Here is a 23,248-nt window from a genome sequence, read left to right on the forward strand (position 1 = left end):
TACACCAAAATATCGTCAATAAACACCACAACAAACTTGTCTAGGTACGGATGGAAAATCCTATTCATATACTCCATAAATACTCCAGGCGCATTAGTCACACCAAAAGGCATTACAGAATACTCATAATGTCCATACCTTGTTCTGAAAGCAGTCTTCTGAATATCCTCAGTTTTCACACGTATCTGATGATACCCAGATCTCAAATCTATTTTGCTGAACACCCTCGCACCCACCAACTGATCCATCAAATCGTCAATCCTCGGCAAAGGATACCGATTCTTGATCGTCACTTTATTCAGTTGCCTGTAGTCCACACACAACCTCATAGTACCTTCTTTCTTCTTAACCAATAACACTGGTGCACCCCACGGTGACACACTCGGATGAATAAATTTCTTATCCAACAGATCTTCTAGCTGACTTTTCAATTCAGTTAACTCAACAGCAGACATACGGTACGGAGCCATCGATATCGGCCTAGTACCAGGTACCAAATCAATCGAGAACTCAACTTCGCGCTCTGGCGGTAATTCATTCACTTCTTCAGGAAACACATCAGGAAAATCACACACCACGGCTAGATCGCAATTCACCAGTTTATCTTTAGCCTCCAAAGTCGCTAACAGCATAAACAACTCTGCCCCATCTACTTCTGCTTCATTCACCTGCCTCGCTGATAGAAACAAATCCTTTCCTTCCTCAATCTCAGGAAAGATCACAGTCTTATCAAAACAGTTGATATAAACTCGGTTAAACACCAACCAGTTCATACCCCAGATAACATCAATCTGCACTAGTGGAAGACACACAAGGTCCATTCCAAAGTCTCTACCAAAAATACTCAAAGGACAATTTAAACAAACTGAAGTAGTAGTCACTGAACCCTTCGCAGGAGTATCAATCACCATACTTCCATGCATCTCCGATATCTCTAACTTAAGTTTCACAGCACAATCCAAAGATATAAAGGAATGAGTCGCTCCTGTGTCAATAATAGCTACAAGAGGAAAGCCATTAATATAACACGTACCTCAGATCAAACGATCATCTGCAGAAGTCTCAGAACCCGATAAAGCAAAGACCTTGCCTCCCGACTGGTTCTCTTTCTTCGGCTTAGGACACTGTGGGCTAATATGACCCACCTCTCCACAGTTGAAGCAAGTCACAGTCTTCAACCGGCACTCTGCAGCCAAGTGACCACCTTTTCCACACTTAAAACACTTCTTCTCATTACTGGTACATTCATGGATACGATGTCCCGCCTGACCACATCTGTAACACTTAGCAGGGGCACTGGAGTCTCCCCCACTAGGCCTCTTCATCCCACTCTGCCTCTGGAAACCTCTGCCAGCTGCATACGGTTTCCCACGATCATTCTGATTCTTGCCTTTCCTATCAACCCTCTGCTGATAGCTCTCTGCTCTGGCCTTGGTATCTTGTTCAAAAATCCTGCAACAGTCAACCAAGTCAGAAAACACTCTAATCCGCTGATACCCAATAGCCTGCTTGATCTCGGGACGTAACCCGTTCTCAAACTTCACACATTTTGAAAATTCCCCAGTAGCCTCGTTATAGGGAGTGTAATACTTCGACAGCTCTGTGAACTTAGCAGCATACTCAGTAACAGACCGGTTGCCCTGCTTCAATTCTAAGAACTCTATCTCTTTCTTTCCTCTGACATCCTCTGGAAAGTACTTCCTCAGAAATCTCTCTCTGAACACCGCCCAAGTGATCTCAGCATTCCCAGCAGCTTCCAACTCAGTGCGGGTAGCAACCCACCAATCATCTGCTTCCTCTGACAGCATATGTGTACCGAACCTGACCTTCTGGTTATCGGCACACTCAGTCACTCGGAAGATCCTCTCAATCTCTTTCAACCACTTCTGAGCACCATCTGGATCGTATGCTCCCTTGAACATTTGAGGATTGTTCTTCTGGAACTCACTCAGTTGACGAGCAGCTCCCATTCCCACAACATTCGGGTTTCCTCCAAGTACTCCAGCTAGCATACCCAGAGCCTCAGCAATCGCAGCATCGTCTCTACCTCTTCCAGCCATCTCTATTCTGAAAACCCAACAAGCTAAAACAATAAGTACTGATAGGGTTACACAACACCTATCCCGTACAGGGGAAATAGAATAATTACGACTCGACTCGACCGACTATGCTCTGATACCACTAATGTAACACCCTTCTAAAATACCCCAATAATTAATTAAATCAACAAAATATAAATCAGAGTAAGTATGCAATTAAGGGTGTCACACTTGACACTTCACACCATGTTCCAAAATATCTGGTCATACTCATTTGTTTATCAAAATAAAACATTGCACAATACGCAGCGAATAAAGATCTATCAATCATGCAAACCATGTAACATATTACATGTAAGATCATTCAACAACCAACAATGAAAATAAGGTAAAACATCCCGTCCCGATGTTACATCTACCAGAGCATGACCCACTAAGGAACTACACTAGACTCCAAGTACTAGCTTCTACTCAATCACTGCTCGTTACCTGAAAAATAGTTGTAAGGGTGAGTTCCTCAATCGATATAATAAGCATTATAAAATATCATGAAATGTTAAGTAAATTAACGCATTCAATCACCCTAATCAGATCACACAACCAGCAACAGCAACATCAACTCAATATCATAATCATACTCAACACAACCACACAACACACGTATAATATTGGAATACATCCATTCATATTATACGCCATACATACATACATTATGCAATGAGACTCCATGCATGCGGTACCGACTATTCGTGAACATATAGTTCAACCTCACCGATCAAATCCAGATACGGCTACCAAGCTCACTAGTCCCACTCATTTGAGACCTAGTGACTCACTCACTAATTCCTCACCATGGGAATTAGCTACCACCCCAAGGGCTATGATATGCACGCTAATCACCTAGCATGCAAACATCAAAAACAATCCACAACAACTCACTCACTAATTCCTCACCATGGGAATTAGCTACCACCATGAAGGCCATAATATACATGCTAAATCACTTAGTCATGCAAACATCCACAATGGACATATGCTCACACTCTAAGCCATAAACAGTCCATTCATAATTTCATACATGATAGATACATTCACAACATTATGCATACCATCGTACATCATCAACATATTTACCACATAATCATATCATGTCATACCACATAATCAATCGCAGTATCAGCACACTCTACTAATACCTATACTGCTCAAAACAACGGGAAATGATCCCTACTCTATCATACATCAGCTAAATTACATTACTCAGCTGAACAACCAAAAACTGCACAACAACAGCACAGAAAAATCACAATTCTGCCCATACGCGTATTGCCTAGTCCCATACGCGTATGGCCCACCTCCTGACCAAATCCCATACGCGTAACACCATCTCATACGCGTATGCTACGCGTAACACCTCTCCCATACGCGTACCAACAGAGACAAAACTACGTTAGAAACATCATCTTCTTCATCCATACGCGTATTGCCTAGTGCCATACGCGTACCAGACTGTCTCATACGCGTATTGCCTAGTGCCATACGCGTATGACCAGAAACCAGATTTTCAGATCTGCTATGGTTTTCTCTACCACGAGATTCCTCAGATCCAACCTCCCACAGTCCAATTTTACACAGGATTCGTTCATATCATCTAACACGAATCATACCCTATTCGATTTCACAAATTCTAACATTATTACATCTAATTCCTACGAATTTCCTTCAATTATAATCCAAATTTCGTTCATCCAAAAGTTCACAATTTCATCATGCATTATTCCAATTAGAGTCAATTCAGTGGTTTATCACTACCCATTACATGTTATCCCATAATACCCATTAAACGATGATAAACCCCCCTTACCTGAGTTAATCCGGCAATCCTTTAGCTTCGAGCTCTTCCTCTCTTCAACCCTTGTTCTCTGGCTCTTTTTCCACTTTTCTGTCTCTTTTCCTTTTCACGTGAAAAATAACCCTTTTTTACCAAATGGGACCTTTTCTAATTCCAACTTTTATTCCAATAATAATAATAATAATAATAATAATCTAATTAATTAATTAAATTAATAAATATTATATTAATTTAAATTAAATAATTATCCTTATTTCATCGGGGTGTTACACAATACACACCCCATAGATCCCTCGAGGACTGTCAAGTACAGGATTAACGGTTGTCCCTCCACAAGGGGCATCAGAATCGGAGGTTCCTGCAAATATTCCTTTATTTTTTTTCCAAATGCCGCCTGGCAATCATCATTCCACCTAACCGTTTAATCTCTTTTTTTTCAACAGCTTGAATGGGTTCGCACGTGGCTGTTAGATGAGATGTGAACCGTGAAATGCAGTTCAATCTACCTAAGAAACCACGAACCTCCTTTTCTGTTCTCGGTTCAGGCATTTCTTGTATTACTTTATTTTTTAGCAGGATCAACCTCGATTCCTCTTTCCGCTCACAATAAGCCCCAGCAACTTACCGGACCACACTCCGAAAGTGCACTTATTCGGACTCAACCTCAGTTTGAACTGTCTCAACCGGTCAAACAACTTGGCCAGATCTACCAAATGCCCCTCTTCTGTTTGGGACTTTGCTATCATGTCATCAACATAGCATTCAATTTCATGATGAATCATATCATGAAACAAAGTCACCATGGCTCTTTGATACGTGGCACCGGCGTTCTTGAGACCGAATGGCATCACCTCCGCTCTTGACACTCACCTCCAAGGCGGCCCCAACTTTCACTTCCTTCTTGACCTTCTCGGTGCCTGAATTGACAATCTCAACTCGCTCCTCGTGCGGTTGAATCACCTTCTCCTCTTGTTTCAACAACCTGGCTAATTCCAGCAGATCACAATCTTCTTCGCCTTCTTCTTCGGCATGATAGATCAAATTGTCGAAGTCATACAGAGGTGTAACCGAATTGTTATCAACGAGATCCGGAGGATTATTTTTTTGAAGTCGCAACGAGACAAATCAAAAGAAAAAAAAATGAAAATAAACATTGCCATTTCTATTTTTGTTTTTAAACTGCAAAAATAAATGAAAAACAGGGAACACCGCTTTTACTACCAAAAACATCCATTTATTAATGATGCAAAATGTTGCATAATGAAACACATGAGGTGGCCCTTACAATGGACCAATACGTTTCGGGCAAAACGTATGGCTTTCATGCAAACAGAATTGAAAAAAACAGAAATATTACTCTTCACGATGAGTGACAGTGGTGATCTTTGGGGCTTTCCAGTTCCCTGGTACGCACGATTTTATCCACGAGTCCAGCTCGTAGCCACTGTCAATCTCTTCACCCACTGCGCAGGCGTGACCTGGATCTAGCATTCCAACACTGGTGAACATGAACGGTTGACGACATCCTCTATTTTGTTCAGACGAATCTTGGCCTTCCTGGTAGCCAACCCCGAACCTATCAGATTTCACCGCAATGTGTACCATTCTTCCCCAGCCTTGGGCTTCCCTGCTCTTCACCACTTCCATGGCCTGTTTCTAAGAAGAAATGGACGGTTTCTTCTCTTTCTCGGCGATAATGGCATTCTTCACCTTGACGGTTTCAACTGCTTGACATGGTGTTTCAAATTTTTCACCGTCCATTTCCACGCCTTTAAATGATGACAGTTGACTAACAAAAATATCTTCCTCCCCCCAATTAACTTTCTCAAATCGGAGACGCCTCTCGTCCATCATTCTCTGAATCGTCTCCCTCAATATTACGCACCCATTCTTAGTGACAGTGCAAGCAGCACAACAGTTATCACAACCAGGGAAAACCCCTCTCTTCATCAGATGTCTCTTGACCACAGACATTGGAGTCCTCAACTGATCCACATCCGTCACCTCTATTTTTCTCTTATCCTCTGTCATCACATTTACCCCCATAGGACCATGCATCGGCACGGGGTTAGCATTAACATTCGGCGTCGGTGCAAATTTGATGGCTTTAGAATCTACCAGATCCTGAACAACATGTTTGAAGGCTTTACAATCCTCAATACGATGTCCGGGTGCACCAGCATGGAACTCGCACCTGACATTCTCATCGTAACTTGCAAGCCGCTGATCCGGTCTCACTGGAACCAATATCCTTGGCTGAACCAAACCAAGATCCTTCAACCTTTTAAACAGAAAGGCATAAGTCACAGGCGGCTTATTAAAATGACGATCTGTCGTCCTTCTTCTCACTTGGCACCCAGCTTTCTGTGTTCTCTGTTGAGGTGACTGCCGTTGTTGTAGTACAGATGAATTACCAGCAGGAATAGTCACTGCAGCAGCATACGGGTGGTAACGATCCTTACCCCTTTTGGCTTGCACATCACTTGATTCAACCTCCTTCTTGTGCTGACCATTACCAGAGGGTATCTTTATTCCAGACGACGGAGCCTTTCCTTGAGTTTTCTCCGTTATCAGCCATTTTTCAATCCTTTCCACCCTCTCAACGATTGCTTTCTGCCCCAAGGCGAGCCCTTGCACGACATTGAACAACTCCCTCATCATCTCTTTCAATTCGAGAATGTCGACGTTGGGTGGATTCATCATTCCTGTGTCAATCAAACATGTTAGAAACTGACACCTGCAAAACAGAAGACATGTTATTATGACTCACGCATGAATGCAATGTCTATCCATATGAGGAACATTTTGTCCTTTGATCCTGGTTTCATCGAGACGGATAATGATTTGGCAGCAATATTCTGACATTCATCAACTGGTTTTGACATACAGTGCAGAGAATTATGATTTAGCAAAGATATCACCCAACCATGTGTGTGATGTGTGAGTGAAGCATGACAAAGCAAATAAAGCCTGAAGACCAATCACTGAATGAAAACAACCATTGCATATCAAAAGTGCACCATACGTGCAAGAGTCATACATCAAGTCTGATACAAATCAAATACAATTCTCCAGAAACAGAAAGAAAATACAAATAAGTGAATTCCATCAACAGGCCTGACAGTAATCCAACACAAATGATAACAAAAGGCTACGCTGAAGAAGGTCCCACAGAAGGCTCCGCATCATCTACCATCTTGGTAAATTTCACAGCAAACCTAATCTCAGTGTTCTCCTGCTGCAATCTCCCTATCTCCTTCTGGTGAATCTTCATCTGTCGGAAATAATGATCCCTCTCAGCAAGGTAGTGATCTCTCTCAGCAATAATCTTCGCTTTCTCAGTTTCCCATTTTGTGGCAAGGACTCTGACTCTGTCTTCCCTCTGATCCCTCACAAGGATTTGTCTCCTCTTCTCATCTTCGATAACCCTCAAGGCCCTAGCTAGTTTCTCCTTGGTAAGGTCATGCTCCTTTGTAGACGACTCCAACGCTTGGCTGATCTTGCGGTAATAGGCAGTATCTATCTCAAAGCGCTTCACCTCCATGGCATGTCTCTTATCCTGGTCTTCTATTCTCCCTTTGATTTCCTGATTAGCCATCTGAATCCTAGCAACACTCATCTCCAACTCAGTCTTCTCTGCTAGCAGTTGATCTCTGGCTTTCTTCATCTCAAGGAACTCTTCCTTGCTGACAGAAGAACGTGGCCCCTCAATCAATGGACACCAAGGATCACCTCCAGGAAATGGTAGATGTGTGAGCTCAATCCTCTTCCTAAGCCACTCATCAAATGGAGGAAGAGATCTGCTATTAACCTTACCAAAGGGAACCTTTCCCTTCCTCTGAATGTTACACCATGCCCCGAACACTTGCCTCAACTGTAACAGATTACCCTTAGCTGGGAAGTAGAAAGACTCCTGAATCTCACACTCGAGAGGAGGAACCTCTATAGCAAACCCCATTTGTCTCCTAAGAAGCATCGGGTTGTAATTAATGCAACCTTGAACTCCTATAAGAGGCACATTGGGAAGACTCCCACAACTGTAAATGAAATCTCGTCCAGCCATACCATTGTGAGTCCAAGCTATGTCCTTGGCCCGCAAACCCATCAACCGGAATGACCACTTGACAGTAGGATCAAGAAAGACAAAGGCACCCCTGGAAGGCAAATACCCCATGAACCATTTGTACAACAGCTGAGCACAACATCGAATCAATCCACCACGCCGCTTCTCGTTCCGATTATGGACCGAGTAATAGACATCCCCAACCAGAGTAGGAATAGGATTCCTCTGCATAAACAACCGGACGACATTAATGTCCACAAAGTTCTTCTTATTAGGAACTAGGATGATCCCATAGATGCTCACAGCAATCAAAGCACAAACGGCCCTCCAATTTCCCGCAACAGCATGATCCTTGGCTTTAGTCTCTAAGAAACTCAGATGAAAACCGAGCAACTTCCCCTTCTCTTTCAAACCCCCCTTGGTCACCTCTGGGCTCAAATAAAGAGCACGAGAGATCTCAGCAACATTAGGCTCCCCCTTAGTGAAGTAGAACGGAATCTGATCCCTGATTGGGAGACCCAGGATGCTGGCGTAGTCCTCCATCAAAGGCCCCAACAAGTAATCCAGGAACACGAAGCATCTCAAGCCCGGGTCATAGAACTGGAGAAAAGTATGGATGGCACTCCTGTCACTGTCTGTGAGCCTGAAAACTAACTTCAGAATACCACCATAATACTCACGGAACAACCCCACATGGTCAGGCGTAATCAATGTTATCATATCCCTCAACATATCAATCTATGGATTGAAGAAACTATAGACGACGTCATCTTTCAAGTCGGGCCTCATGTCTGGAACAAAGAAGTCTCTCAACCGGGATCTCGATCAAGAATGTCCCCTACATATGGATAAACATGAGTTAGATGTAGATAAATGCAAAATGTGAATGATGTTGATGTATGAATGCAATGCACTGTGCCATCCTCCAAGTCATCTGAACATCAACAGCACTGAGTTACAGTCTCTAAACTGATCACAACCATCTGAGGTACTGAGCAACCATAAATCCAACTCAGGAATTCCGAAATAAACGAAACTGAAGGATATATCACCATCATCACCAGAAAGTCCTCTGAACAGATAACCACCAGATCCTCTGAACCAGCCCAGGGAATCCTGAAATAAACGGATCCCCACTGATAAATACCACGGACAGAACTCCGGCGTCTCAGAAAAAAATCCATAAATCCGACTTATAAATAGAACTCTGATCAATAACTGAACCATTAGTCACCATCAGAACATGCATCTGTAAGAATCAACCCTCCCCTCACAGGTGAATTCTAATTAAGTCATCCTAAGGCGGATAATGGTCTCGACAATCGGGCAAAGATACTCAACGGGTTTGCGCTTTCGGGTGTGCCGTTGCAGCTCTCTTAAGATCGTCTAAACCAAAGATCCGGGAAAGCACGGCCACTGAAGTCAATAGCCCTAAAGAGATAACCCAACCAAAGTGGAATACCCCACTAAGGAAGAGCTCACTTAGAAGAACCTCGTCCGGCTTGTGGTATGTCACGTCGCAACAACATGCTGATCCAACATGTGAGGAAACGTGAGACCACACTAATCCTAGGTGTATACTCGGGCCTGGGTTTTAGCCCCACTCAGAACACCCACCCCAAATCAGAGAAACCAACCTGTACAGAATCCAGCATAATGATAACATGATGCATGCAAACATTTATGCAAATAATCACAGTACAATAATCATAAATGCAATAAATAGAACAACACAAGCAACCTAAACTATCCTAGAGAGCGCTAGGAGTGACTCGCTTAAGGAAGATGGACCAGCAAGAGGTCAACTTCTATTATTCCCCAGCAGAGTCGCCAGCTGTCGCAACGCGAAAAACAACCGACGAGAAAAGACAAAACAAACAGAGCCGCCACCGTGCGTTATTTATCCCAAACGAGGGAAAGGAAACGCTCGAAGTAAACCTGGAAAGGAATGGTCTTACGACCGGAGATTACAAGGTACGGGAGTCGGTTACGCAAGAGGAAGGTATTAGCACCCCTCACGTCCGTCGTACTCGACGGGATCCACGCTCAAAAGAATAGAATAAGGTTGCTAAAACTGCTCAAAGAATGTACACACACTGGAATAAAACACAGATGGAAGAAGACGGAGGAAGGGGACTCGGCAGGATGTCGCATCCTGGGCCTACGTAGTTTGTCAGAAACAAACATCAGAGTCGACGTAGTTCGGGGGAATGGGAAACGGCTCGCTAGGATATCGCATCCTATGCCTACGTATCTCATCTGGAATGAGAATCAGAGCTGTCGGAGTTCGGCTAACGCACGCCGAAACAAAACACACACAAAGACGCTAAGACGTCAGAGCAAACACACAACAGGAAACGGAATGCCAATCGCTGGTCTTACATCCAACTCCAAACAAACACACAAACGGGAAACCGAATGACAATCGCTGGGCTTACATCAGACTCCAAACACACCACAAAAAGGTTATCAAACAGACAAGCTAACAGGGAGTCTGGTACTCGGACCTAAAAGCTGTCAAGCAAACACCAAGAAGACGCTGAGACATCAGAAGAAACAAAGAAGTTGAACACACAGACTAAAAGGGAGTCGGGAACTCGGACCTAATAGCTGTCAAGCAAAACACACACAAAAAGAAAAAGGGCGCCCGGAGAGATCTCGCACGATCTCCAGCCTACGTACCTCATCTGGTATGAGGATCAGGGCGACGTAGTTCCCCTTAACAGGGAAAGAACTTCTAACCTAACCAGAGACAGGGAAATGACAAACTAGAAGGGAGCCTGACTCGAGCCTAATAGTTATCATGTAATCCACAATGGTCCTAGGTTGAGGTTTCTATCTAACTTGCACAGGGAGCAAGCTATCCTAAACAACACAGTCAAACAACACAAGCATAATAAACAATCACACACACCATATGCAATCAATTGGGCTCATACAAGGTTAGGCTGCAAAAGCAAGCCAACTGGAATGGGGTGTGGTTAGCTCTTAACCCTAACATTGAGAGTTAGGGTGAAGCAGATTAAATGGGAAGTGAGGATAAGACCTCACAGCTCTTATCCCTGGCCTGGGAGAGCTTCAGACGAATGAAAGTGTGGGAGTTCAGAAAGTAGAAACTCTTCTCCACATATGACTGACACAACAAAGATCTTGGGTTAATATCCACAATGCATCAACACAAGGTGTGAGCAAAGTGGATGACACACTAAATAGCAGGAGATGGATTACACATCTCTTTTATCTGCCAATTGCCTCATAAGAGGACTTTTCCTGCTTGGCACAAATTTAAACATTCACAAGCATTGCCTCTTAAGGAGAGCTTCAGACAGGTGCCTGCCCCCATAACAGGACAGGTCTTCTAGACTACATGAAGTCAAAGGAATTATACCTCAGTGGTTAAGCAACCAAGCAAAGCAAAGTTCACAATGAACTTAAAGCAACTTAAGTACCTGTGGAAACATAAGACAAATCAGTACAATGTTTAGACAAACAGACAACAGTTAAAAAGCAACAGACAATCCCAATGTACAAAATGTGTAAGCCAAAAGACCAACTCAAATGAGTTAGCATCAACCTACAAAACACACAAAGGTTAGTAATCAAAGGCAAACATCAATGCTCAAGTGATGAAGCATCAACAACTATGGAACTTGGATGTTCAACCTGAAATCAAAGCTCAAACATAAGCAACAAACCACTAGGTCAAAGCCTAGAGTCAAAGATGGAGAAAAGCTTTGAAATAGAAGCTGAAATTTAACATGAATCAACTTCAAACACATCTTGAAACAATCCAAAAGGTCTCACATCAATATCATTAACCAAAAGCATTTCATGATCAATTGAAGTTCAAGGCAATTTTAAAGCTCAAATGTGATCAACCAGAATGAAAAATCTCAATTAAATCAGAAATGATTCAAATAAATCCAAGAAAATTCATGCTCATTCACAACATTCATAACATGCATCACACAAAAAATCAGGATAATTGGAGATCATTTGGCATGGCAAACACATCACATAAGTTGAACATCAAAAGGTGTGACACAAATTGTCACACCAACTTAGCATGATCATAAAACAGAAATGACACATGACAAAAATACCAAATCAACACCAAAATTTCAAGCAATATGTCTAGTTTCATCATGAAAATTTTCAGATTCATTGGATCAAAGACCAACATTTCACAAATGAATAAGCAAGGCAAGGTACAAAATGGATATATGTTCAAACATTCTAGGGCAAAAAATTATCCAGCCAAGCACAACTTGTAAAATCATGGTGATAAAAAGGTAGAGAGATCAAGGATCACAATGCAAAAAAATGGAGTCAATTTGGATAAGTTTTGGATTTGTTATGAATTTTGCAAGATGGAGAACAAAATGAAATAAAAAGTAACAATTAAAATGGATTAATGGAGGGAAATGAGAAAATAATGAAGCAATTGAAATAATTTGCACCGGCCGGAATCGAACTGGGAGCGAATTTAAAATGCTAACGCGCCAGAATGAAACTCAGCGTTTCATTAATCCTACTTGGCACGGTCAAAGCTGCATGGCAAAGTCAAACGCATCTGAGCCAATGGATGTGCTGTGTGTGCAGTGACGTGGTCCAATGGTATGCGAACCCTAACAAACACATCCAGAACACAGGAAAGCGTTCTCTATTGATCAAAACCGTCGCTGAAACATGAACAACATCCTCTTCCTCGCGCGCGTATGAACAGTAACCAATCATCAAGAACAAAATTACCAGAATTCAAAATTGAATGCATCAATATGTAGATCCTTCATCATAGATCACAGATATATGCATAGCTAAGCTTGAATCCACACATACAAAGAGAATCGAAGCAATCATCATTCATGAACAAGACTTTAAATCGACCTAACTCACTCAATTTTGCACGAAATCTCATGGTTCAAAGCTCAGAATAATCAGCAGAACAAGATCAACAACAATAGCATAATAGATTTCAAAATTAGGAGATTCGATTCATGACCTCTTGAAGAGAAGATCTGGAATTTGCTTGATTCAGGCTTTGTAATAGCTTCAATACTCTTCTATGATGCTGGTACAAGTGATTGGAGAAGAAAATGGAGCTCAATTGCACACGATCTCACCAAAATCTGAATTCACCGTTGTTGCTTCAAGCTTGGAGAATGCTTCAATCTTGCACTGTTTTCTTCAATTCCACGTGTAAACCTTCTCATGAACTCTTCAAGAACAAGAATTAATCAAGAAAAAATGCTTGAATGTGAAGAAATTTGAAGAAAAATTTGAGAGAAAAAATTTGGAGTTTGAGATCTAGATCTGAAATTATGAGAGCTAAACTGAAAAACAGTTAGGGTTTTGGTTTATATATGCAATGCTAATCACTCTTTTAATCATGCTTAAGCCAATGTTAATGAGATTAGCAAAAATGAGGTGTAAGTGCAATTTTGCTTTTCACCTTATGCATGGAAAGGCATGTATGAACAGTACACGAAAATCCTTTCAATTCCACTTAAAAATCCATTTTGGAGCCAATGGTGGTGTGAAAAAGATCAAGCCATGCACCAATTTTAAATTTCATGTTTTCCCACAAAAAATCCCATGAATTAGCAAATGATCATGTGAATATAATTCATGTAAGGTGATGCATGATTTGGAATTTAGAGGTCAAAAGAAGAACAATGCAAAAAGAGCCATCCAATTTGGAGCTTTGGTTGAGAAGTTATGCCCATTTGAAGTCCAATGCATACTTTGTCAAGTTTTGATCATATCTCTTCAACCACACATGAGAAATCTACGATCTTGGACTTTTTGGAAATGGGAGAGAAAGATCTACAACTTTCAAGTTCAACAAAATTTTATTTGAAGCTTTCTTGATGATGTAATTTGAAGTTGAAGTTAGGCTAAAACCTTTCCATTTTTGGCAAATTCAAATTATAGGTCACGTTCTATTTTTGGAAAGTTTTGGCCTGACTTTTAAATCCTTCAATGTTGATGTTTGAAATGTCAAATGAGACTTGTTTGAACATGAATGAAGTATTTCTAGCCACTTCCCACCTCCAAATCCACAGATGACCTGACAGTTGACTTTTTATGGTTGATAGATGACTTGAGCATTCACTGATGATTCTGAGCCTCAACCACTTGATGAAATGCCACCAAAATGAAACCCTAGCTTATACAAGCTCAATAAAATCACATGATGATCTCCATCTCATTAAAGACCTCATCTCCTTGCAGAACCCTGACTAGAAGAATGCAACTGATTAGGGTTGACCAGAGGTCAAAACCCTAATCCCAAGGAATCTGATCAGGAATAATGAACCATGATGATGATGGTGTACCATTTCAAACAAGATAATACCCAACCTCCTTGAGGAACCAAAAACCCTAATTGAAGCACAAACCTCAGATGATTAGTGATCAATTCATGAGACCCTCAAGCTTGATCTCTTAACCTCTCTATCTTCTGAGCAAGACTCAGGAGGATGACTTTCTTACTTCACATGATATGCAAAGATGTAATGCCTAATGTCCTACAAAATAAAATGAAATATGCTAAGCTAGTCCCAAGAGAGGAGGGCAAATTTTGAGGTGTTACAAGAGGGACCCAAGATACATTGAGGAGCTTTCCAAGAGTTCATTTGATTGTCGATTGCTTGAGTTTATGCTTATGTGATTGCTTATTCCAAAGGATGGGAGCTACTTGGATCAATAATATGATCTCAAGAGAGGAACTCCATTTGTGGTTTTACTTCTTATTCCTTACCTCTTGTATGTTTAGGACTTTAGCCATTCTTCTTCTTCTCTCCACTCTAACCCAAGCCAAAACCTTTGTGCAAATATTTAACACTTATTTTCAACATTAGAAACCTAAGCCTTATGCTTTTTATTTTCAAACTTTTCTTTTCATAACACTTATTTTGAATTGAACTTCTAAGTCAACTTTGACCATTTTTGTACATACTTTTCATTTGTAAATATAACCTATTCAAATGTCCTTCAATGGCCATTTTCTTAATCAAATTTTTTCACAACCTTTAGCTATTAGGTTTGAGTTATCTTTGAGGTAGATGTAATGCTCACCTATATCCTTAGTGATGGACAATGAGTCTTCCATGCTTATTATAGGGTTAACCCCTCACTAGCATGTTGAAGTTATCCTCACATGGTGGATTTGTGGTTTTAGGTTGACATTTCTCCCTTGGATAACAAAAGACCTTAAGGCTTTTGGACCAATCAATTCACCAATTCCTTTTTGAGATTTTTACCCCGAACTACGAGGTTTTGATCCCAATCTTTCTTAAGATGGTACGTAGGCAATGGGTTTATCCATCCAAACACAAATGTAAATAAACTTGTACATTCTCTTCCCATCTCTTCAATCATGTTTGCACAAACAAATTTTCACAAAATACCAACCTTACAACCAATGTGAAAAGGGCTCCCTAGGAGTACCTAGGATGTTTTGGGTGCTTAAAACCTTCCCATTGCATAACCAACCCCCTTACCCCGATCTCTGACTTTTTTACTAGTTTTTGATTCGATAAAACTTTTAGGTTTTTGTTCGCTTTCTAACCATTCTTTTGGATAAATAGAAGTGCGGTGGCGACTCGACTTGTATGATTTACCTTGGATTTAGTCAATATCTCTAATGGTAACGAATACCCCGCTACAGAAAAGTGGCGACTCTGCTGGGGACCTTTGCCTAGTGGGTTTTGCCTACTTTTCATATTATGTTGTATTGTATTGTTTATGGTTTTGTGACATATTTTTTGTGCAATTTGGGATTACTGTATTGTATGTAATGATTGAATTGATTGAATTCCTTGTATGCTTGGTGATCTTGGTGAGATGAGTTCTATACCCGAATTCGAGTGCACTTAGGATAAGAGAATGGCATAATATTGTTGAATTGTGTGGAGTTATTCCTTAGCAAGTTGACTTGCAAGCCCATTCACTTGGTGGAGGTCATGTTGGAATCAATAATGTCACACAAGTAGTTGTGGTTAGACATTACTCCTTCCAATATAGACCTTAGAAGCCAAGGACCTTAGTTTACCAAGCCCATCTTGGCCTATTCTTAGGATGTAGTGCGAAAGTCGTTCAAGTGTAAGATTTGCTACAATTGTTACGCGATACTACACTCATAAGAGTCTCTCTTGAGAATATTTTTGGAATACGAGTAGTCGTTTCTCCGATAATATCCGAAAGATGAGATGATGACTATGGGAACCTCTTGTAGAACATGTTTGGCAGGTTAAACCCTAGTACACTCCCTTTGGGTGGTTCTTAACCAAGGCTCCATGCTCGTAACTTGCAACAAACCCTTGTTTCATGGTTGATCTGTTCATGTATCCTTAATATCAATGGAACTTGGGTGTTGATAAGGTGTAAACCATAATCCACCAAAATGGATGATTGATATTAAGGATGCCATGATCCATCCCATGACCTTTGTTTGGTGTGCTTTGCTTGATCCTTGAGTGTGATTGTTGCATTCATGCATTCATGCACCCATTTGCATCCATATCATCAAAATAATAAGAAAATTTTCAAGGAACTTAAGAGTCTACTTGCAAATTTTCAGACATGGAAAGACAAAGAAGGAATACAAAGAAGTACAACTTCAGACAACCAGATTTGAAAGAACTAAGGAATTTGACATCCTATGTATTAGATCCCTTGGGTTTCAAGGCTCGTTTTGGGAAGCTTATTCCTCTTCTGACTACTCAGGTGGATGAAGGGTTGATGAGTGTATTGGTGCAGTTTTATGATCCATTGTACCGTTGCTTCACATTTCCGGACTTTCAGCTTTTGCCCATGCTTGAGGAGTATGCCTATCTTGTGGGTGTACCTATACTAGACCAGTTGCCGTTCAGTGGCTTGGAGAATATTCCTACTTCTCGAGAGATAGCTGACATGTTGCATATATATGAATCTCTGGTTGGTGCTCATATGACTACGAAAGGTGGAATTCAAGGTCTCCCTTCTGAGTTCCTCATTGCTCAAGCTACCGTGTATGGGAAGGCCATGAGTGAGGATGCCTTTGAGGCCATATTTGTACTTCTCATCTATGGGTTAGTGTTGTTCCCCAACATCGACAAGTTTGTGGATGTGAACGCTATTAGGATTTTCTCTACTCCTAATCCCGTTCCGACTCTGTTGGGTGACACTTATTTTTCTTTGCATATGAGGAATGCAAAGGGTGGTGGTGCCATTGTGTGCTGTTTGCCTCTATTGTATAAGTGGTTTATTTCTCACTTACCGCAGACGGTCGCCTTCAAGGAGAACAAGGGATGTCTACGGTGGTCCACGAGACTTATGTCTCCCACTAATGATGATATCTCTTGGTACAACCGTGTGTATGATGGCGTGCAGATTATCGACTCTTGTGGTGAATTCTCCAATGTACCTCTTCTTGGTACATGTGGTGGTATTAACTACAACCCTGTTTTGGCACGTCGTCAGCTTGGGTTCCCCCTAAAGGATAAACCCAATAACATTCTGTTAGAGGGTGTGTTCTTTCAGGAGGTTAAAGATCCCCAAGGCTTGAAGGGCAGGATGGTCCGCGCTTGGCGCAAGATTCATAGGAAAGGAAGGAAGGAGTTGGGTCCTAAGAATTGTGTCGCTTTGGAGCCTTACACTGCTTGGGTTAGGAAGAGAGCTTCTGAGTATCTCATGCCTTATGAGTATCTGAGACCTACACCTTTGGTTATGGCTGGGCCTTCAACCCTCCCTGACCAAGGAGTAGAGGAGTTGAGAGACGAGGACCGTTCACGTGCTTGGATCCGTGAACGAGAAGAGTTGCTTCAGTAGATTAAGGAGAAGGATGCTTTGATTGAGTTTCTCGAGCATCAGGTCATTGATGATCCCAATGATGCATGGACTTCTCTACTCCCTCAGTCTTCTAGGTTCTGGAAGAGGAAGTACGATCGACTCGCCAAGGAGAAGGCAGATATGGAGGCAACCTATGAGGAGGAGGTGAAGAGGCTTCGTGCATCTTATCTTCCTGTGTCCCGGGCTTTAGATGATTGTTTCTAGGGATCCATAAGATGATTATTTTCCTTTTGCTCTTGTATTTGGTTACCATTGTTGTACTCCTTTGGTGTAAAAAATATATATTCCAGATATTATTGATGAGATTTTTCCATAAAAGAATGTAATATTTCCCAAATTTTGCAAATAGAACTTTAAAGTTCCTCTGAAATAAAAACAAATCATATGCATTGCATGCATCATGTGCATAAGCAGGTTTTGCTTCAGGCTTCTTGTCCTATGGTCTAACTCTGTGTTCTTCATTTATTTTGAAGACAAGCTGACTCACCGGTACTACACCAGAGCCAACTCTTCAAGACTGATGGATCATTTGGAACAAGAGAACCACAAGCTGAAGGAAGAAGTAGCCAGATTGACTACCCTGATGGAGTCATTCTTAGCCGCTCAGAGCCAGTCTTCTCCAACACCCTAAAATCCTCCCCAGAGGACGGTCATTTCTGAGGTCGTAACTTCTATTGTGCCTGCTGCAACAACTCACTTTGCGCCATCTATGCCAGTCGGGTTCCCTTGGGGAATGCCCGCTAACTTTGTGCCAGAGGGTTTTGCCCCAACTCTTGCTTCTTTACCGGCATCTAGCCCGGTCCTTTCAGTGCCACCTCTTGTCGTGCACACTTTACCAAGGGTTGAAGATACCATCTATCATTCTGAGCCATCTGAGGGCCCAAACGTTTATGAGAAGATGGATGACATGAAAGACCAATTCCTTGAGCTTCACAAGGAACTGAAGACTTTGAGGGGGAAATACCTCTTTGGTAAAAGTGCTGCTGAGTTGTGCCTTGTGCCCAACGTGAAAATCCCTATTAAATTCAAAGTGCATGACTTTGAGAAGTATAAGAGAAACACATGCCCTCTCAGTCATCTTGTGATGTATGCTCGTAAGATGTCGACACAAACTGATAATGACCAACTGCTCATCCACTATTTCCAGGACAGTCTGTCCGGTGCCGCTCTCCGGTGGTACATGGGTCTGGAAAGTTCAAACATTCGCTCTTTCAACGATCTTGGCGAGGCCTTCGTCAAGCAATATAAATATAATGTGGATATGGCTCCTAATAGGGACCAGTTGAGGGCAATGTCCCAGAAAGAGAAAGAGACCTTCAAAGAATACGCCCAGAGGTGGCGCGAATTGGCAACTCAGATAGTGTCACCCCTAGAGGAGAAAGAGATGACCAAGATCTTCTTGAAGACCTTGAGCTCGTTCTATTACGAGAGAATGATAGCCAGTGCTCCCTCAGACTTCACCGAGATGGTGAATATGGGGATGAGATTGGAAGAGGGGGTCCGTGAAGGAAGCTTAACTCGAGACGAAGGCTCTTCGGCAAAGAGGTATGGAAGCTTTGCGAAGAAGAAGGAGGGAGAGGCACACGCTGTGTCTGCCCATGTCAAGAGAAGACCCTCTGAGAAGAGGAAGATTGCCCGCCCAGTCAACAACCAGCATCAGGTGGCTCATATAGCACTTGTTTTCAGGGAAGCTCAACATTATCAACAACCGCAAACTCAGCAATATCAGCAACAACAACAACGTCCACAACAGCAGGCTTACCAGCCTCGAAATAACAACAACAATGCCAGCACCAGCCATGAGAGGAAGAGGGTCACATTCGATCCAATTCCGATGACTTACGCTGAACATTATCTATCTCTGATCGATAGAAACTTAATCACTCCACGAGACCCTCCTGCTGTACCTGCTAACCCCCAGTGGTGGTACAAGCCCGAGCTTCATTGTGTGTATCATTCTGGTGCTCCCGGACACGACATGGAGAACTGTTATCCCCTGAAGACCAAGGTGCAAGACCTTGTGAGAAGCGGGATTTTGTTTTTCGAGGACGTAGGTCCGAATATGAAGAATAACCCACTGCCCGCGCATGGGAAGTCTGTTAATATGGTCCAGGGTTATCCTGGAAAGTACAAAGTTAAATATGCCAGTCATATCCGACAATCGCTGGTTGAGATGCATCGCTTGCTGTGTGATTATAGCCATTATGAGCATGACCACGATGGATGCAGAGTCTGTTCTGTTAACCAGAGAGGATGTCGCCAGGTGCGTAGAGATGTTCAAGAGATGTTGGACGAATGAGTCATTGAGATCCTTCAAAATAGAAATGTTGACGAAGATGCTCTTGAAGTTAACGTAATTTCTCCAGTATTCCGGATACCCGAGCCTTTTGTCATCAAGTATGATGGCAGCAAGCAGAAGGTTTCTCCAGCTCTGATTATAAAGCCAGCCGTACCTGTACCGTACTCCTCCGAGAAGGCGGTTCCTTATCGCTACAATGTTGTAGCAGTGGAAAATGGGAAAGAGGTGTCCCTTCCTTCTTCAGCTGTCGTAAACGTTGCTGACGTCAGCGGTTTGACCCGCAGCGGTCGTGTATTTTCAGCCTCGTTGAAGCCTCAAGCTGATGCTCGAGGAAGTGTTGATGCTGATTTTGTTGAACGCCCGATGGGGAATGCTGTGAGCACTCCGAATCCGACACTTGTTGCTAATCCCTCCTCTATGTTGAAAACTCTTGCTTCTGTTGGCCCGAGTGGCAATACGAAAGAAGATTGTGATGAGATGCTGAGACTCGTCAAGAGAAGCGAGTACAACGTTGTAGACCAGCTTCTATAAACACCATCCAAAATATATGTGTTATCACTACTATTGAATTCAGAACCACACCGAGAGGCTCTGCAAAAGGTGTTGGATATGGCATACGTAGATCACGATGTCACGCTAGAACAATTTGACAGCATTGTTGCAAACATCGCCGCTTGTAACAACCTGAGTTTTTATGACGCTGATCTCCCCAAGGAGGGAAGAGACCATAACTTGGAATTACATATATCTATGAGTTGCAAAGATGGCGCCATGTCCAATGTATTGGTGGACACTAGGTCATCATTGAATGTATTGCCGAAGACCACTCTCGTGAAGTTGTCATATCAGGGGCCTTCCATGAGGCAGAGTGGTGTGATTGTGAAGGCTTTCGATGGGTCTCGCAAAACTGTGATTGGTGAAGTTGATCTCCCAGTCAAAATCGGACCAAGTGATTTCCAGATTACCTTCCAGGTTATGGATATTCACCCATCGTATAGCTGTCTCCTAGGCAGACCATGGATTCACGAGACTGGCGCCGTGACATCCACTCTACACCAGAAACTGAAATTTGTAAAGAATAAGAAGCTGGTGGTGGTAGGGGGAGAAAAGGCTCTCCTGGTTAGCCATTTGTCTTCCTTCTCATATATAGATGCTGAGGATGAAGTTGGAACTCCCTTCCAAGCTTTATCCATTGCGGAACCTGTTAAGAAGAGAACTTCCTCATTTGCTTCCTACAAAGATGCAAAGTTAGCCATTGAGCATGGTGCAACTGCTGGATTGGGGCAAATGATCAAGCTAGAAGACAACAAGTCCCGGGCTGGCATAAGCTTTTCTTTTGGGGTCTTCAACAAACAAGGTTTGTTCAAGAGTGGAGGATTCATCCACACTGGTCAAGACGAAGAGGCTGCTGCCATTTTGGAAGAAGACGAAGAGGATTCTGGCAATTTCATTATCCCTGGAGGGATCTGCAATAATTGGGTCGCTGTGAATATTCCAACAGTTATCCATAAGTCAAAGTAATGTTCATTGTGTTTGAAAACCCTTCTCCTATGCCAAAAAGAGAAGTGATGACATTGTTGGCGCATAAATACAATGATACTTTCATTCCATAAATTCATGTTAAATGTTTGTTTTTTCAATTATTTTCCCTTTTCGCCTTTTGCATGAAATTGGTGATCACATAAAACCCTAAAAAGATAAAATAAAATCAATCTTTTCATCTGCATAATAATTTGCCTTGCTTGAATTCTAAAAGCTCTTTATATCCAAAATCATTATGCAGGTTGATCAAACCCATTGAACATAATGATCCAACACCATCTCCCAACTTTGAATTCCCTGTATTTGAGGCAGAAGAAAATAATGTTGAAGAGATTCCTGACAAGATTACCCGTCTACTTGAGCATGAAGAGAAGATTATTCAGCCGCATCTTGAGAATCTGGAAATAGTCAATTTGGGGTCTGAAGATTGTGTGCGAGAAGTGAAGATTGGGGCACTCCTGGAAGAATCTATTAAGAAGGGGTTCATTGAGTTTCTACGAGAATATGTTGACGTCTTTGCCTGGTCATATGAAGACATGCCTGGTCTAGATACTGATATCGTGCAACATTTCCTACCTTTGAAGCTTGAGTGTGTGCCTGTGAAGCAAAAGCTCAGAAGAACTCATCCCGATATGGCAGTAAAAATCAAGGAGGAAGTTCAAAAGCAAATTGATGTGGGGTTTCTGGTGACTTCTACATATCCTCAATGGGTGGCCAATATTGTGCTCGTGCCTAAGAAAGATGGAAAAGTTCGGATGTGTGTGGACTATAGAGACTTGAATAAAGCTAGTCTGAAAGATGATTTCCCTCTACCACACATTGATATGTTGGTAGACAATACAGTTAAATTCAATGTCTTCTCATTTATGGACGGATTTTTCGAATATAATCAGATTAAAATGGCACCCGAGGATATGGAGAAGACAACATTCATCACACCTTGGGGAACATTCTGTTATCGAGTGATGCCCTTCGGTTTGAAGAACGCAGGAGCCACGTATCAACGAGCTATGACTACCTTGTTTCATGATATGATGCATAAGGAGATCGAGGTATATGTTGATGATATGATTGCTAAGTCAAGAACGGAAGTTGAACATGTAGAACACTTGTTGAAACTTTTTCAGCGTTTGAGGAAGTACAAGCTTCGTTTGAATCCCAACAAGTATACATTTGGAGTCCATTCCAGCAAGTTATTAGGCTTCATTGTCAGCGAGAGAGGTATTGAGGTTGATCCTGCAAAGGTAAAAGTGATACAAGAGATGCCTGCGCCCAAAACTGAGAAGCAAGTACGAGGTTTTCTTGGCCGTTTGAATTACATTTCCAGATTCATATCCCACATGACTGCCACATGTGCGTCGATATTCAAGCTCCTCCGGAAAGATCAGTCCCATGATTGGACCGAGGATTGCCAAAAAGCTTTTGACCACATTAAAGAGTATTTGTCTGAGCCTCCGATCCTGTCTCCGCCTGTGGAAGGAAGACCATTGATTATGTATCTGACAGTTCTTGAAGACTCAATGGGTTGTGTCCTTGGTCAGCAGGACGAATCAGGAAAGAAAGAGTATGCCATCTACTATTTGAGTAAGAAGTTTACTGATTATGAGTCTCGATACTCA

Source organism: Lathyrus oleraceus, chromosome 4 (genome assembly GCF_024323335.1).
Source record: "Lathyrus oleraceus cultivar Zhongwan6 chromosome 4, CAAS_Psat_ZW6_1.0, whole genome shotgun sequence".
In the NCBI taxonomy this organism is placed as follows: domain Eukaryota; kingdom Viridiplantae; phylum Streptophyta; class Magnoliopsida; order Fabales; family Fabaceae; genus Lathyrus; species Lathyrus oleraceus.